The 14,074-nt window shown below is 43.7% G+C and overlaps 1 protein-coding gene across 9 annotated transcripts in view; it reads left to right on the forward strand.

Annotated features, from left to right (window-relative positions):
• Positions 1-14,074, forward strand: part of BCL9 (BCL9 transcription coactivator) — an 89,513-nt gene that overhangs the window by 58,055 nt on the left and 17,384 nt on the right. For 5 of the 9 annotated variants that reach the window (XM_023193423.2, XM_023193424.2, XM_023193422.2 and 2 more), the window contains exons 2-3: positions 10,027-10,161; positions 12,053-12,135. The gene's annotated coding sequence lies outside the window, so the exon portion shown is untranslated. Of the gene's footprint in view, positions 1-5,101; positions 5,122-5,357; positions 5,586-8,094; positions 8,275-10,026; positions 10,162-12,052; positions 12,136-14,074 lie in introns of those variants that run through there. The other 4 variants (XM_023193420.1, XM_023193418.2, XM_023193419.1 and 1 more) reach the window with 4 other exon arrangements.

The following is a 14,074-nucleotide window of genomic DNA, read 5'->3' on the forward strand; positions in this document are numbered from 1 at the left end:
AATGAAGAAGGCAAAACTGTAATATCACATCTTGGAAGTAACAACTTAAAAGAGATTCAGGGAGGAAAGGATATTCGTTACATGAATTTGGCAATTAGGTTTGGCCATATTGGACAGAGTATTTTGGTAGAATGGTTGGGTTAATTACAGAGGAGGAAACACAATTGTTGTGGCAGAGAATGTAGGTTGCCCTCTGGATAAATTGGGAATTAAAAAAAAGGGGGGAAAAGGGTACTAATGTAAGAAAAATTTTACTGAAGATTCTAAAGCAAACAGTAAGAAGCCAATGGATGGGAGAAGAGTGAGCAAGGTCCTTCAGAGGTGAGATGAGATGACAAGGTTGGTCTTGCAGTGTAGAAAAAGTATGGATAGAATTTGGAATAATTGCTGTGGAAAATGATAGAGACAACAATGAGGATACATAAAAGGATTACAAAGTGGTAAGTAAAGAAATTCAATGTCATCACCTTAATTTTGGTTGGGATCCATTTTATTGGCTTCATGTTTTTTCTAGCAATATCTGGTTGACTAGATGTGGAAACAAGGAAGTGAAGGTACATCTTAGCATTGGGAATTTCCATGGCCAGAATGGTGGATGGTCAAGGATTCCATGGAGACAAAGTGGCCAGTGAGTGCAGCCTGAATGCAAACCATAAAGGTGAAATCAAGGCTGAAATAGTTGGGTAGTAATTCTAGAGAAGCTGGAAAGAGATTGATTGTGTGAGCTGGGAAGAGTCCAGTAGCACAGGCTGAAATCAGGAAAAACAACTGGAGGGCAAAATTCCTACGGAAATGTCTAGGAGAATTAAACAAAGTAGTAGAAACACCCAGAATTATTGTTGGGAAAGCAGTTATGAATAAGAAATGAGGCTGGGTTCAGTAGTTTATGCCTATAATCCCAACCCTTTGGTAGGCCAAGGCAGGAGGATTGCTTGAGGCTAGGAATTTGAGACCAAACTGGGCAACATAGGAGACTATCTCTAAATAATAAATTAGTGGAAATTGAGGAAGAAAAGGAAAGTGGGATTCTAAGAACTGATGTGAAGAACTGGTATGAAGATCAAGAGATTTGGAGAGAAATGGTTAAAGCATGTGGAACATGTAGATTGTCCTTTGGTAAGGCATGATGGACGATGGTTAAATAGGAAAAGTGGGAAAGGATCAGGATCATTATGTCAATCATTTAGGGCTCAGGAAATGAGAATGTCATAAAACCTGAATTTTAGAAGGTAATGAGAGTAGGAAGCACAACCATGTAGGTTTGAGGATGAAAACAAAGGGGAAGCATTGGTGGTAGGATCTGAATGTCACTTCAAAGCTTCATAATAATGGTGACTCTGATTCCCAAGTTGTGAAGAGCAGGTATGTGGTGACACAGAACAAGACTCAAGCTCTCATCGAATGCCAGGGGCCTCAAGTGAAGCTGCGGGAGGAAAGGAGGCGGGAAAATTGATTTCCACCTAACAAAGGAGACAATTAGTTTTAAATTTTCCAGCCAGGGATGAAGCTCTGGGACTCCCTCATTGACTTCAATAGACTGGTGAAAGGTAGGATAAGGAGATTTGTTTCTTTTTCCTAGGAAACCTAAAAAAGAAATAATTTCCTGGCCATGTTATTACAGCACTGGGGCACAGCACTATGAAAGTCAAGACATTAGACTGACTTTCTAATGGTTAGATGCTATTCCATTCTTACCCTTCATTTTCTTTTTTCTTTTCTCTTTTTTTTTTTTTTTTTGAGACGGAGTCTCGCTCTGTCGCCCAGGCTGGAGTGCAGTGGCACCATCTCTGCTCACTGCAAGCTCAGCCTCCTGGGTTCATGCCATTCTCCTGCCTCAGCCTCCGGAGTAGCTGGGACTACAGGCGCCCGCCACCTCGCCTGGCTAGTTTTTTTTGTATTTTTTAGCAGAGACGGGGTTTTACTGTGTTAGCCGGGATGGTCTCGATCTCCTGACCTCGTGATCCGCCCGTCTGGGCCTCTCAAAGTGCTGGGATTACAGGCTTGAGCCACCACGCCCGGCCTCTTACCCTTCATTTTCAATCATTAATGACTCTCTTGGTAGTATTCTTTTGAAGCTGAAATTCACCAGTTTTGGTGAACAATGAGGTAGATGAATCGGTAATAAATATTAATAGTACAAGCAGCAGGAGCCCACGGACAAGCTGAGGGCTTTGACCAAGGCAAGGATTTGTTAAGCCTTCTTGTAACCCTGATACCAGCTGGCTGAGTGGGCTCAACCTTTCTTAGTCTTGGTTTCATCATTTCTAAGGTAGACTTTCATATTCTCTCCTACAATGATAAATATTGTTAGGAATGAACAATCATTGGAATTTCGAATACTGCCGTGGAGTCTTGGACTCAAATTCTAGTCCCTAAAACTGAGCATAATCTTGGCAAATCATTGAACTTCTATGCCTTAGCATTCTGTAAGACAGGATGGAATTCCTTCCAATCCTAAAATTTAGGTGTAAGTTTATCAAGAACTGAGGAAACAAAAGCACTTGTTGCCTCAACTTGAAAGTGGAGTTTACAGGTGGAAAAACTGGAGGCAAACCTAACATAAATGCTATGATTAGCTAAAGAACTAAGAAGTCAAACTTACATCATCTATGTTTGCAACACAGTGAGTGCTCATCATTATGAGAAGCAAATTTCAGTAAGTGAGAAAATCAAAACCAAGTCTCTTTAGCATCAAAATCCTTTATTTTTAGCAATTTTGCCATTTGGGTAAAAAAATGGTTTCTTATCTTAAAATTTCTAGAGTAGCAGTAACAGTTTGAAGCTTTTATTCATAGGATGCTTTTAAAAAAGCATTTCATTATCCATTAATGTTTATGTATATACAGTGTGTTAAATCCTTATACACCAAAATAGAATTCTTTCTCAAGTGAGATGAAAATGCGTAGAAGGTAGAAAATTCAGAGGGCAAAAATTCTAGTAAAATAAACTATTTAATAGAATAAATTCTATTTTAAAACACATTTCTATCCCATCTGCAATGTAGCTAAATTACCATTTCTATGGAACCTCTAACCTTTAGATTTCATGACTTTTAGCATGCTTAAATTCTCAATATTATTATTCTTTTACCCTTAGGTCGTATGTTTAATATTCGTTTGTATTTTTCTTCTGATTCAATAATAATTTTGAAGTTTGACACATATGGCTGCATGAGGGCTTAACGCTTAGTAAAATGGCTAAGACTTTCTTTTAACATGTGTATTATTGTTATTGAGTTTGTTTTGAGCTTGCTGAGCAGAGGTGATCTGGTCTGGGATTCCCCCCAGGCCAGAGCTTATTTTGGCAGTGGTTTTCTCATACAGATAAGTTCCGTGAGTTCCTTCTTTCCACCTCTTTCCACCTAACATTAGCAATCCCAAATGTTTCTTGCATATTCCTGATTTGGTTGTCTTTTCTAATACCATAAGAAAAGTCCGTTAGGTCCATACGTGACTTTTTCCTCCTGCCTTTTCTTACAAGGGTTCTTAGCTATGTTACATCAAATATTCTATGCCCCAAACTTAACAAAAGGCGTTTTAATTATTTTCTGTTTGGAATTCTTCAATTGATCTTGATATTGTTTATACCAACTATTGCCTTTCTTCTTTATTTAATTTATATCCTCAGTCATGGCAGAAGACAAAGAGAAAATACCTTGCCACAGTTTTTCATAGGATCTAAGCAGGGGAGGCAGGGTATAGTAACTTACATTGACCAGTTAAAGAGTTTTAAATGATTTCTAAAGCAGATCAGCTTTATCATTTAGGGCTCTCTTGACCATCCTTTACAACTAGCACCATTCCTTAAAAGGTTGCCCAAGGAAGGTTTCCTTTAGGAAGGGAAACCGACACAGGAATAAGTACCCTGGTTAAAACCATGGGTGACAGAAGCAAGAGCAGAAGACTTCTCTCGTTCTCCTGGCCATATTGCCTCCATCTGTCTCCAGGGAGAACACGCAGTACACTCCAACATGGGCAGTCTTCACCTAACTGATTCAGAAGAGCTGCAGGGTCAGTGCACAGTTGCCAAAGCAGCTTACTTAGATCAAGACCCCACAAGGCACAAGCACAGAGGTGCAACAACAGTGTATTTTGGGGAGGGTGCAGAGCAGACAGATCTATAATAACAGTTGTTCACCGCAGCAACCAGGGCCACACAGATGAAGCAGGAATAGCCCGAATCTGAGCTTTGATTCAGCCACATGCTCTAACCATGATGCCGTCATTTTATCCTTCTGAGAAAAAGTGTAATCTAATGGGCTACCCTCTCACGACAGCCGGGATCCTCGGGCTTTGAGCCCTCCAGAGCAGAGATCTTCCGAAAAATTAGGGGAGCTTCCGCGGCTGTGAAGCGACGTGAGGTCCTGAACAGAGATCCCCTCTGTGGGCACCAGGCAGCGATGCCTGAGCCAGGCTGGGCCAGGCCTGATGTGAAAGGAGACCTGGTACCCCCGGCGCATCAGCGGGACTCCTGCACTTCGCAGAGGGTGGAGGAGAGCGCAGTCCCGGGCAGGGGTTGCTCCCCTGCGAGGGAGAAAGCCGGCCATGGCCCAGGCGGTGCAGACTCAGGGGTGGAGAGACGGGACCGGAAAGCAGGGTGGAACTGCGTCCCGGAGGTGTGAGGAGGTGGCCTTGAAGGTTGAGGGCTAGGCCGGGACCTGGGCGGCAGGGAAGAGTGAGGGAAAGACCGGCTCTTCAATACGTTTCTGTCAAAGATGGCCAAATTCCACGCTGCCCTTCCCCCTCCGCGCCTTTCCTAGCCCGGCTCGGTTGCTCCCAGGGCTGCGCGAGGCGGCAGGGAGGTCCGGGAGAGTGCGCGCGTGGGGAGGAAGGGACGGGAAGAGGAGACCCTCCCGGGCCGCAGCTCCCGCCCCGCCGGCCCCTCGGGAGGCTCTGGAGTTGGGGACTACAGCTCTGCCGCTTTAAGCTGGGGAGTGGGCGTCCCCTCCGGCCGGGTGACGGTCTGGGGTGGGCCCTGGCGGGCGTGCCTATGCAAACCAGGAGGTGGTGCCGGCGGTGGGCGGGCCCGTAGTAAAATATCGGGGGGCGGGGCGGCGGGAGGTGCGGCTGCCAGGTGGGCGGGGCCCTGCGGGAAGGTGGGGGCAGGAGGAGGCCGCGGCTGGTTGGTACCATCGCGCGCGTCTGGGGAGGGGGACGAGCGACTTTCCCTGGAGGGGCGGGCCCTTCCTGGTGGCGGGGCCGGACGCTGAGGCGGGGCGGGGCGGTCCCGGTTCCCTGCGGGCGGGACGTCGGGCCTGGGGGAGGGGGCACCCTCAGCTCGCGTCCGAGGCGGGGCCGGCTGTACCTTTCGTGGCGCGGTGCGGCGGGGGAGGGCCGAAGGGAGGGAAGGGGCGGGACCGGGAGGGGGGAGCCGGAAAGGGGGAGGCGCCGGCGGACAATGGAGCCTATGTGTGCTTGCCGGAGTGGGACGGCGCCGCCGCCGCCGCTGCCGCCGCCGGGGGGAGACGCTGCGCCGCCGCTGCCGCTGGCCCCGGCCCCGGCCCCCCGGGGCTGAGAGCCGCCCCGGCCCCAAGCCTCTTCCCCTGCTCCGCACCTCCTCTCCCCTCCCCCACTCCTGCCTCCGGGGTAAGTGGCACCTGGGGGAGGGGGAGGGGAAGGACCGTAGCCGGGGGTAGTGGGGGCCGGGTCCGCGTCCGCGTGTTTTGAGCCGGTTTGGGGGCAGGGGTAGCCACAGCCACGAAGAGCGGGGTGGAGGGGGGCAGAAAAGGGGCGGGGGCCAGGGTTGCGGGTTTAGTGAGACGAGTCTGGAGAAACCTGTGGGGGGAGGTGGGGGTGCTTCACGGGCGGTGGGGAGAGAGAGGGGAGCATCTCTTTTTTTCAGAGGTTGTGTCCCAAGCAGTGCTTGGAGAGGTTAAACCAGGAGAGTGAGCACGGTCCCAGGGTCTTGGGATGCAGGGGTGTTGGAGGGGCGAGCTGGAGAGCATAAGGGAATTGGGATTGAGTTTGATGGGGTCTGTAAGACCCCTGAGATGGAGAGAGGTAAAGCCGACTTTGCAGGCCAGTGACTTGTTGAAGGGTAGAGGGAGGTGGAAGCTAGGGAGAATGTATGAGTAGTTAAGGGCCGAGGCAGGTGAGTTGGTGATGTCTAGGTCACTGAGTCATTGTGGGGGTCGTGGGACACACCAGTGATTTCCAAAGTGGAGCCCTAGTAACCGGCTTTTGAAAGTTGCAGAAACTATTAAGATGTCACTGATTTAGTGTTGGGTGAGCCTGGTGAAATGGAGATATCCTAAGTAAAACAACAGCAGGGTTGGTTATTATGTCCAGAGGGAAGGAGAGGGAGGGGCCAGAGGCCTATACTAGTATTGCTGGGGGCCTTATGGGAAGGCTACCAAGCATAAAGGAGGAGGCCAGAAATCTGTCCTCCCAACAGGTCTGAAGGAGGGGGAAGGAAGAATGGGTTTTTAGTGATAGGAGAGACTTAGAGCCTACATTGGAGTCCAATTGGGGACTAATAAAGTTACTAGATAAGTTAGAGAAATGGACCTAAGTATCTCGTAGTAGAGAGTCTGTAAGATGGGATAGAATTGATGCAAAATTTGACTCTGGTTACAGCAAACATAGGTAACTCCCTGGCAGTGATTTCAGTGGGGAAATGACTGTCTATGTAAAGAGTTACATTTTGGTCAATGATGGGTATTGGAGTATTAGTTATCACTTGATATATTCAGGAATTAAATGTTCGTTTTTGAGCAGAGATTTGGACTCGTGCACTGAGCAAAGTGATGAATTAGAACTAACAGACAGTAAGGATAAATTGTAAAATTATTGAGAGATGGGAGGAGGGGGCAAAAGGATGTTGGAGGTAAGACTCACGTGGGTTTAGAACCTTTGTGGAAATTGTGCAACATGATTGTCTTGTTTTGTGTTTTTTACTGAATACTAGTGATTGGAAAGTTTTAGCAAGGAAGAGATGTTTGTGTGAATAGCGTAATGGCCCTACATAAAAATTTAAGAAAGACCTCCTTATTCACTATTGAAAAACACCCAAACTATTAAAGACAGAGATGGGTTTATAAGAGGAGCTGTTAGTTAAATGGCATAAGGATGCTTTGAGAAATGAAGATTCCATTAGTTGTTTGAGGGTTTGGATAAAAAGAGAAATTGTATTTTATTTTATTTATTTATTTTTTGAGATGGAATCTCGCTCTTTTTCCCAGGCTGGAGTTCAGTGGTTTAATCTTGGCTCACTGCAACCTCTGCCTCCCAGGTTCAAGTGATTCTCCTGCCTCAGCCTCCCAAGTAGCTGGGATTACAGTCACACGCCACCATGTCCAGCTAATTTTTGTATTTTTAGTAGAGATGGGGTTTCGCCATGTTGGCCAGGGTGGTCTTGAGCTCCTGACTTCTGCTGATTCACCCACCTCAGCCTCCCAAAGTGCTGAGATAACAGGTGTGAGCCACCGCACCTGGCTAGGATTTTTGTCTTTTTTTGAGATGGAGTCTCCCTCTGTAGCCCAGGCTGGAGTGCAGTGGCACGATCTCGGCTCACTGCAACCTCCGCCTCCCCATCCCAGTTCAAGCAGTTCTCCTGCCTCAGCCTCCACAGTAGCTGGGATTACAGGCATGCGCCACCATGCCCAGCTAATTTTTGAATTTTTAGTAGAGACGAAGTTTCACCATGTTGGCCAGGCTGGTATGGAACTCCTGACCTCATGATTCACCTGCCTCCACCTCCCAAAGTGTTGGGATTTCAGGCGTGAGCCATTGCGCATGGCCTAGAAGAGAAATTTTAATGTAAATTTGAGAAAAGTTGAGATGAGGGATGGGAGTATGAGATTTGGAAGTTTTATGACTTAGAGATTTGGAATTGAACCATTAAAATATTTTGTTAATAACCATGTAGAATATAAGATGATAATGATTTCAAAAGAGATGGTAGATAGACAGGGAGGTCATTGGCTAAAAGATAAAAGAACAGTTTCCATAGAGTTCTCTTTGTATAAGGTAAGTGTATGTCACTTGGCTCCTCAGAAGTGTCTGCTTCTGTGAATAAAAAGAAAATGCTCTCTGGTTTGTGGGGAAAAAGAATACAGATGTTTCACAAGCATTATAATCAACTAAATGTTTGTTCATGGTGACTTGGTACAGTAATTAGAGCCTTAGTTGTAGAATCAGGAAGTTCATTCTCCCATTGACTTCTGTGTGACTTTGAACAAATCCCTTATATTTCTCATATTTCTCCAGTTCTCCCATCTACAAAGTAGTAAGACCACCTGCCCTAACCACTCATAATGGCGTTTTTGCCTGACAGGTTAGTGCCTAACTGCAAAGTGCTCTGAATATCTCTTAGGATAAGAGATTATGTAGCCCAACTCTTCCAATTTCTGTAAAACTACTGTCTCACTAACAGACCAAATTCAGCTTTGGTAATGTGCTTTATCAAGGAACAAAAAGGAGTATCTTGTACATCTGTCTTGTTCTGTTGTTTGGGTTTTTGTTTTATATTAGTTTTGAAAGGTAATGCGTCTCTCCCTTTAGTGGCAAGACAGTAATAGTGATGACAATTGTAGAAATGTAAGCAAAGGTCCCCATGGGAGAGTAGGAAGATAGATGCTGTGAGTGCTAACCTGGGCTACGCCAACCCCAAATGTCTGTGGCCTTGGATATGTTTCCTGGCTTCCTGGCAGCTTAATTTTCTTCAGCTATGAAATAGTGTTGGTGGAATAACTTCTCTTCCTGCCTTGGTGAAGATTACTTGCTCTAGATCAGGGTTTTTTGTTTGATTTGTTTTTTTTTTTAATTGAGATGGAGTCTTGCTCTGTCGCCCAGGCTGGAGTGCAGTTGCACGATCTCAGCTCACTGCAACCTCCGCCTCTTGGGTTCAAGCAATTCCCCTGCCTCAGCCTCCTGAGTAGCTGGGAATGCAGGCACACGCCACCATGCCCAGCTAATTTTTGTAATTTTTTTTTTTTTTTAGTGGAGACTGGGTTTTCACCATGTTGTCTAGGCTGGTCTCGAACTCCTGACCTTGTGATCCACCTGCCTTGGCCTCCCAAAGTGTTGGGATTACAGGCTTGAGCCACTGTGCCCGGCCAGTTCAGGGGTTCTTAACCTTATAATGTCCCATGTACTCCTTTGGCAATCTAGTGAAACATAGGACTCCCTTCTGAGAATGTTTTTTAAATGCACAAAATAAAATACATTGAATTATAAATGAAATGGAAACAGTCATCAGAATATTAATTGTAACATATGTTTCTTTATAGCACATTAGTAAATAATAAAATACAGCCGCAGGTCTAATGAGACTGTAATTTTTGAAGTAGTGTATGTATTATACCAAGATATTTGCAACAAAACTATGTGACACGAAAATGTCTTGTGGTTTCTGTTGGTGACAAGGTCACAGAATTGCTAATGCTATCAGGGATGGTTACTTCCATTCATCATTGAAGGCCATGCTAATTATTACTTAGAGGTTAGTCAAAATGAACATCTTAGCTTTCCCCAGGAATTTCATAAACATCTTCCCCTTCCCCAAGTCTATCCACAGACCTCTTGGGAGTCAGTGGGATCCCAAGTTAAGAACTCTTACCCTAGACCAACTGATTTTTGAAAGTTATATTATCTCATGGCCTGTTGCATTTTAGGCTTTGCAGTGTTTTTTAGCATCTCCACCATGTTAAGAACAGGAGCGCAGAGAAGACATGAAACAAAAGTCCATTTCACAACCTGTGGTGACTGTTTTTGGTTGTGGAAAGTGTTAAAAACAATGATTAAAATGAGGCTTTTGTATCTGGTGGCTTTTGCTTTTCTAAGCTCCCAGTCATCCATTAGCATGGTTAGGCCTCAGTGGGATGGAGATGGGCTGCAGTGACCCTATCTTGGACTTCTTGTATTTTGAGTTTTAGTGGTTTTGCCTTCTCCATTTTTGACCTAATTGTTTTCTTACTGTTTCTTCTTCCAAAGATTGCTTTGGCTGCAGAGCATTGGGGAATGGGTGGTTTTCCTTGGAATCAGTATGAATTGAGGTACGAACTTTACTTTTTCCTTATCCCTATAGGACTGAATGTGGGACCAGTTGGTGTCATTCCGCTTTGACCTAAACATTCCCATCTGATTGGGCGGTATATATCATTTTTGGAAAGTTCTTCCGTGTCCTGATGTAGAAGAAATAGCAAATTGGACATATTGAAAGGTAAAGAACATCCTGATAAGTCAGTTACTTTTGTGATTTAGTCTGAATATGTTGGATTTTTGTTTCTGTTTCCGTAGGGCCTCTTGTAAGTTAAAACTACATTTATTCATTATTCTAAGAATTCTCAAGGCAAAAATCATCAAACTAAATGCAAGTCAAAAATATAAGAGCAATTATCTTACACCTTTCTGTGAGCAGGGACTTGTGCAGTAACTCATTTCATAGGGCCAAGGATAAAGGCAGGTGGTGAGAAGTTAAACAGGTATTTATCATGTCATCTTTAGTTTGTGTGAATGCAAGGTAAAGGTAGCAATACAAGAAGCCCCAAGCTCATTATAATACATGGATCAAACAGCATTAATTGAGTTTCTACCAGGTATCAGGTGCTGAGAGGAGGAATGACAGTGCCCTCAGGGAGTTCCGTGTCTACACAGACAGTTTTGTGTTATAATAGTATTGTGATTATAATGCCGGGGGCCATGGAGGACATACAGAGGAGAGTTAGTAATCAAGGAGAGTTTCACAGAGAAGGGGCATCTGTGCTGAAATAATATTCTGGGTAGCCATTATTCCAGATGGTGATAGTTGAAATTCATTTTTGAATGCTTGAATTTTGTCAGAAATCTTTAGCTTGATATAAAATTTTATTTACTTAAAGTTAGCTATTAAAAGGTGACAGAGGTGTTTTTACCCCACGAGTACTAAAATGTACATTAATATTTTGCTTGGACCAAGGTTTTCTCTACATGCCCATTGCATAGTTTACTTTTCTCCACATGTTGGGGAAAGATTGGTTTTTCCTATTGTGTACTTTTTCTGAGAGGAAGCTTTTTAGTAGTCGGTATGCCAGAAGTTAAGAATGAGCTAGGAATGGAATCCTGAGGCCTTTTAGTTCCACATTCTAAGTTTGATACTATGCCTTTTATGGAGTAGTGGTCATAGCATAGAAATGAAATTTGTTAAAGATGACATCGTTCTAATAAACTGGACTTCTTAGAGCAGGGAAATGGGGAAGCATCACTGGAAGAGTTGAAATTGGAATCATAGAGGTGATTCTGAACTTGGTTAGATTAATTTGTGAATTTACTTAAACAACTTGATGGCATGCCTCTCTAGGAATCCTTTTAAAGATTCCTAAATAATTTAGCCCTAAGACAGTCTGCAACTTACTTCTTCCTTGCTATTTCAAAACTGTAAATTCTGGGCAAAGAGGGAGGCTCAGTGTCGTAATTCTAGTTTATAAGGACTAATGGTGGAAATTGTTCTGCTTGGCCAGTACTTAGTGTTTTATTGACTTAGCCAGCTCAATTCAGTACCACACGTTGCACACAGTAGGCACGGAATAAAAGGAAGTCATCTGGTCACATTATTCAGCTCTTAAGTTCCCCCAAAAGTGTATGAAAATAAATGTTCTTGCTGGATGTAGAGTTATGGTTGAGAGTAGGGAGAACTGTGAATGATCTTCACTTTGTAAGTTCAGAGACGTATCTGGAATTTTGTCTCTTCTCACCTTTACAGTCAGCTTTCAAATCTCTGTACTAATAAGGAATGGGAAGAAGCAAAATTATGAGGGGTTTCTTTTTACTACATTTCCAGAATTCTAAAAAGTAGAAAACTTGATTTGCACTTTGTATTTCTCCAGCCTCTGAAAATAAAATGTGCTGTTGGGAAGGAGGAAAAGCCACGCGAGCCTTGAACTGGCTACAGATCAGATATAACCCTTTAAAAATTGGGAGATGATTCTGTTTGTGTGGGGGATGACAGCTTCCTCTGAAACTGATATTCTGGAATAAATAAGAAACCTATTTTTCTCTTAAGATAGTCATTGACAAATTGATGTTTTTGATTTTTTAAAAAATCTGCTTAGGATTTTTTTTTTTTTCTCTTCTAGACGAGGGTCATCTTTGAGAAGGGGGTTCCTGGACTCCTCACCTCCAGGATGAGCACTGCAGTGTCGTGACCCTTGGGGTTTTGGTGAGTACACTGATGGCTGATAGCACTGGAGCACATGCCTGGCTTAGAAGAACGAGCTTAGGGAAAAACTTCAGCTTTTATTTAATGATTTTTTTTCTTTACATCACCCAATTTAACGATTTTTTTTCTTTACATCACCCAACCCTCACCCCGCCACCTCCACCCAGCCCATGCCCTTGGTCACCATCACCATTTTACTGTCTGCTTCTACTGCCCAACTTTTTAAGATGCCACATATAAGTGAGATCATGTGGCATTTGTCTGTCTGTGCCTGGCTCATTTCACTTAACCTGCTGTCGCCAAGTTCATCTACATTGTTGCAAATGACAGGATTTCCTTCTTTTTAAAGGCTGAATAGTATTGCATTGTGCATATATACTACATTTTCTTTATCCATTCCTCTGTTGATGGATACTTAGTTCCCTGTCTTAGTTACTGTAAATAATGCTGCAGTGAACATGGGAGGGCAAGTATCACTTCCACATACTGATTTCATTTCCTTTGGAGAACACAACAAATTTTTTTTTAAGCAAATACCATCTGCTAGGCACTGTAGTAATTGCTGGGTATACAGAGATGAATAAGTCAGTTATGGTCCCTACCTTCATGGAGCTTGTGGTCTAATTGGAGAGATGAATGTTACACGGATGATCACATAAATTGCCCATATAATTATAGAGCATGAAACATGTTGAAAAACCCTAGATGCTTTAAAAAGAATGTAATATAAAATTTCATGTAGATTGATGGCATTAAGGGATTATTTCTCCTCTGAAAAGGAAACACTTAAGCCAAGACTTCATTCATTCAACAAAACTATTCAAACTTGATATGGGAAAGTTGAAGTTTAGGGAGAGAGGTGTCAACAATGACTTCCGAATTTCTGGCATGAGCAGCTGGGTGGATAAAGGAGCCATTTATTAAGATACGGAAAACTGAAGGAAAAAGGTTTTAGGAGGAAGGCTAGATACAGAATTGAAGAATTCATATTTGATCCTGTTAAGTTTGAGACATCCAGGGAGATGTCAAGCAGGTAGATGTATATACAGATCTGCTGGACCGGACCTGTGAATTTGGGAGTTGTTGTCATGGAGGGAACTTAGAGCATGAGAAGAGAAGATGACTCAGAGTAGAGTCCAGAGGAACTCTAAAGTTTAGAGATCAGGTGAAAAAGAGGCCTGCAAAGGAAGCAGCTGAAGAAGGCCTGGAGAGATGGGAGGAAGGCTAGGAAAATGAGGTGTTACGGAAACCAGGAGAGGAGTTACAAGAACGAAGTGAGCAACTGGCAGAATCTAAGAGATGGAGTAAGATGAGATTAGAAGAGTGGCCAGTGGTGACCTTAACAAAAATAGTGGTCGCTATGATCTCGGGGTGGAAGTTGGTTTAAAATGATTAAAGGATGAAGTGAACACTGTGTCTTGTCAACTCTGTGCAGAAATTTGGCTCTGAAGGGTAATAGAATGCTAGACCTGGGTTTTGTTTTGCTTTTTTTTTTTTTTGCACTGGAAGATTCTACAGCCCGTCTGAATGCTGATTGGAAAGATCCAACAGACAGAGGGGATGGTCAGAGGGGAGAATGATAGCTCTCAGAAGGCTGGAAGGGATAGGCCTAGTTCACCTGTGGCTGGACTGACTTGGGAGAAAGTGGGCTATTTTTTTGTTTCAGTAATAGAAAAGAAAGAGGAGATAGCTATTGATGAAAATTGGTTTGTGTATTTACTAGTAAGAACTTTCTGCCTGGCAACATCTCTTCTTATTAAGTACTGGGCAAGTCCAGGTATTGGGAGTGGGAAGGAAGGAAGGAAATGTGGTACCTAGGAGATGTAGAAGATATTTTGAAATGGATTCAGGCATGATAAGCCAGCGTGCTCACTAGAGAGTAGTAGTAGTCATAGTGATACTTAACGCTGGAGTACTTACATTATACTGCTGAGCACTT

Source organism: Piliocolobus tephrosceles, chromosome 1 (assembly GCF_002776525.5).
Source record: "Piliocolobus tephrosceles isolate RC106 chromosome 1, ASM277652v3, whole genome shotgun sequence".
Lineage (NCBI taxonomy): Eukaryota > Metazoa > Chordata > Mammalia > Primates > Cercopithecidae > Piliocolobus > Piliocolobus tephrosceles.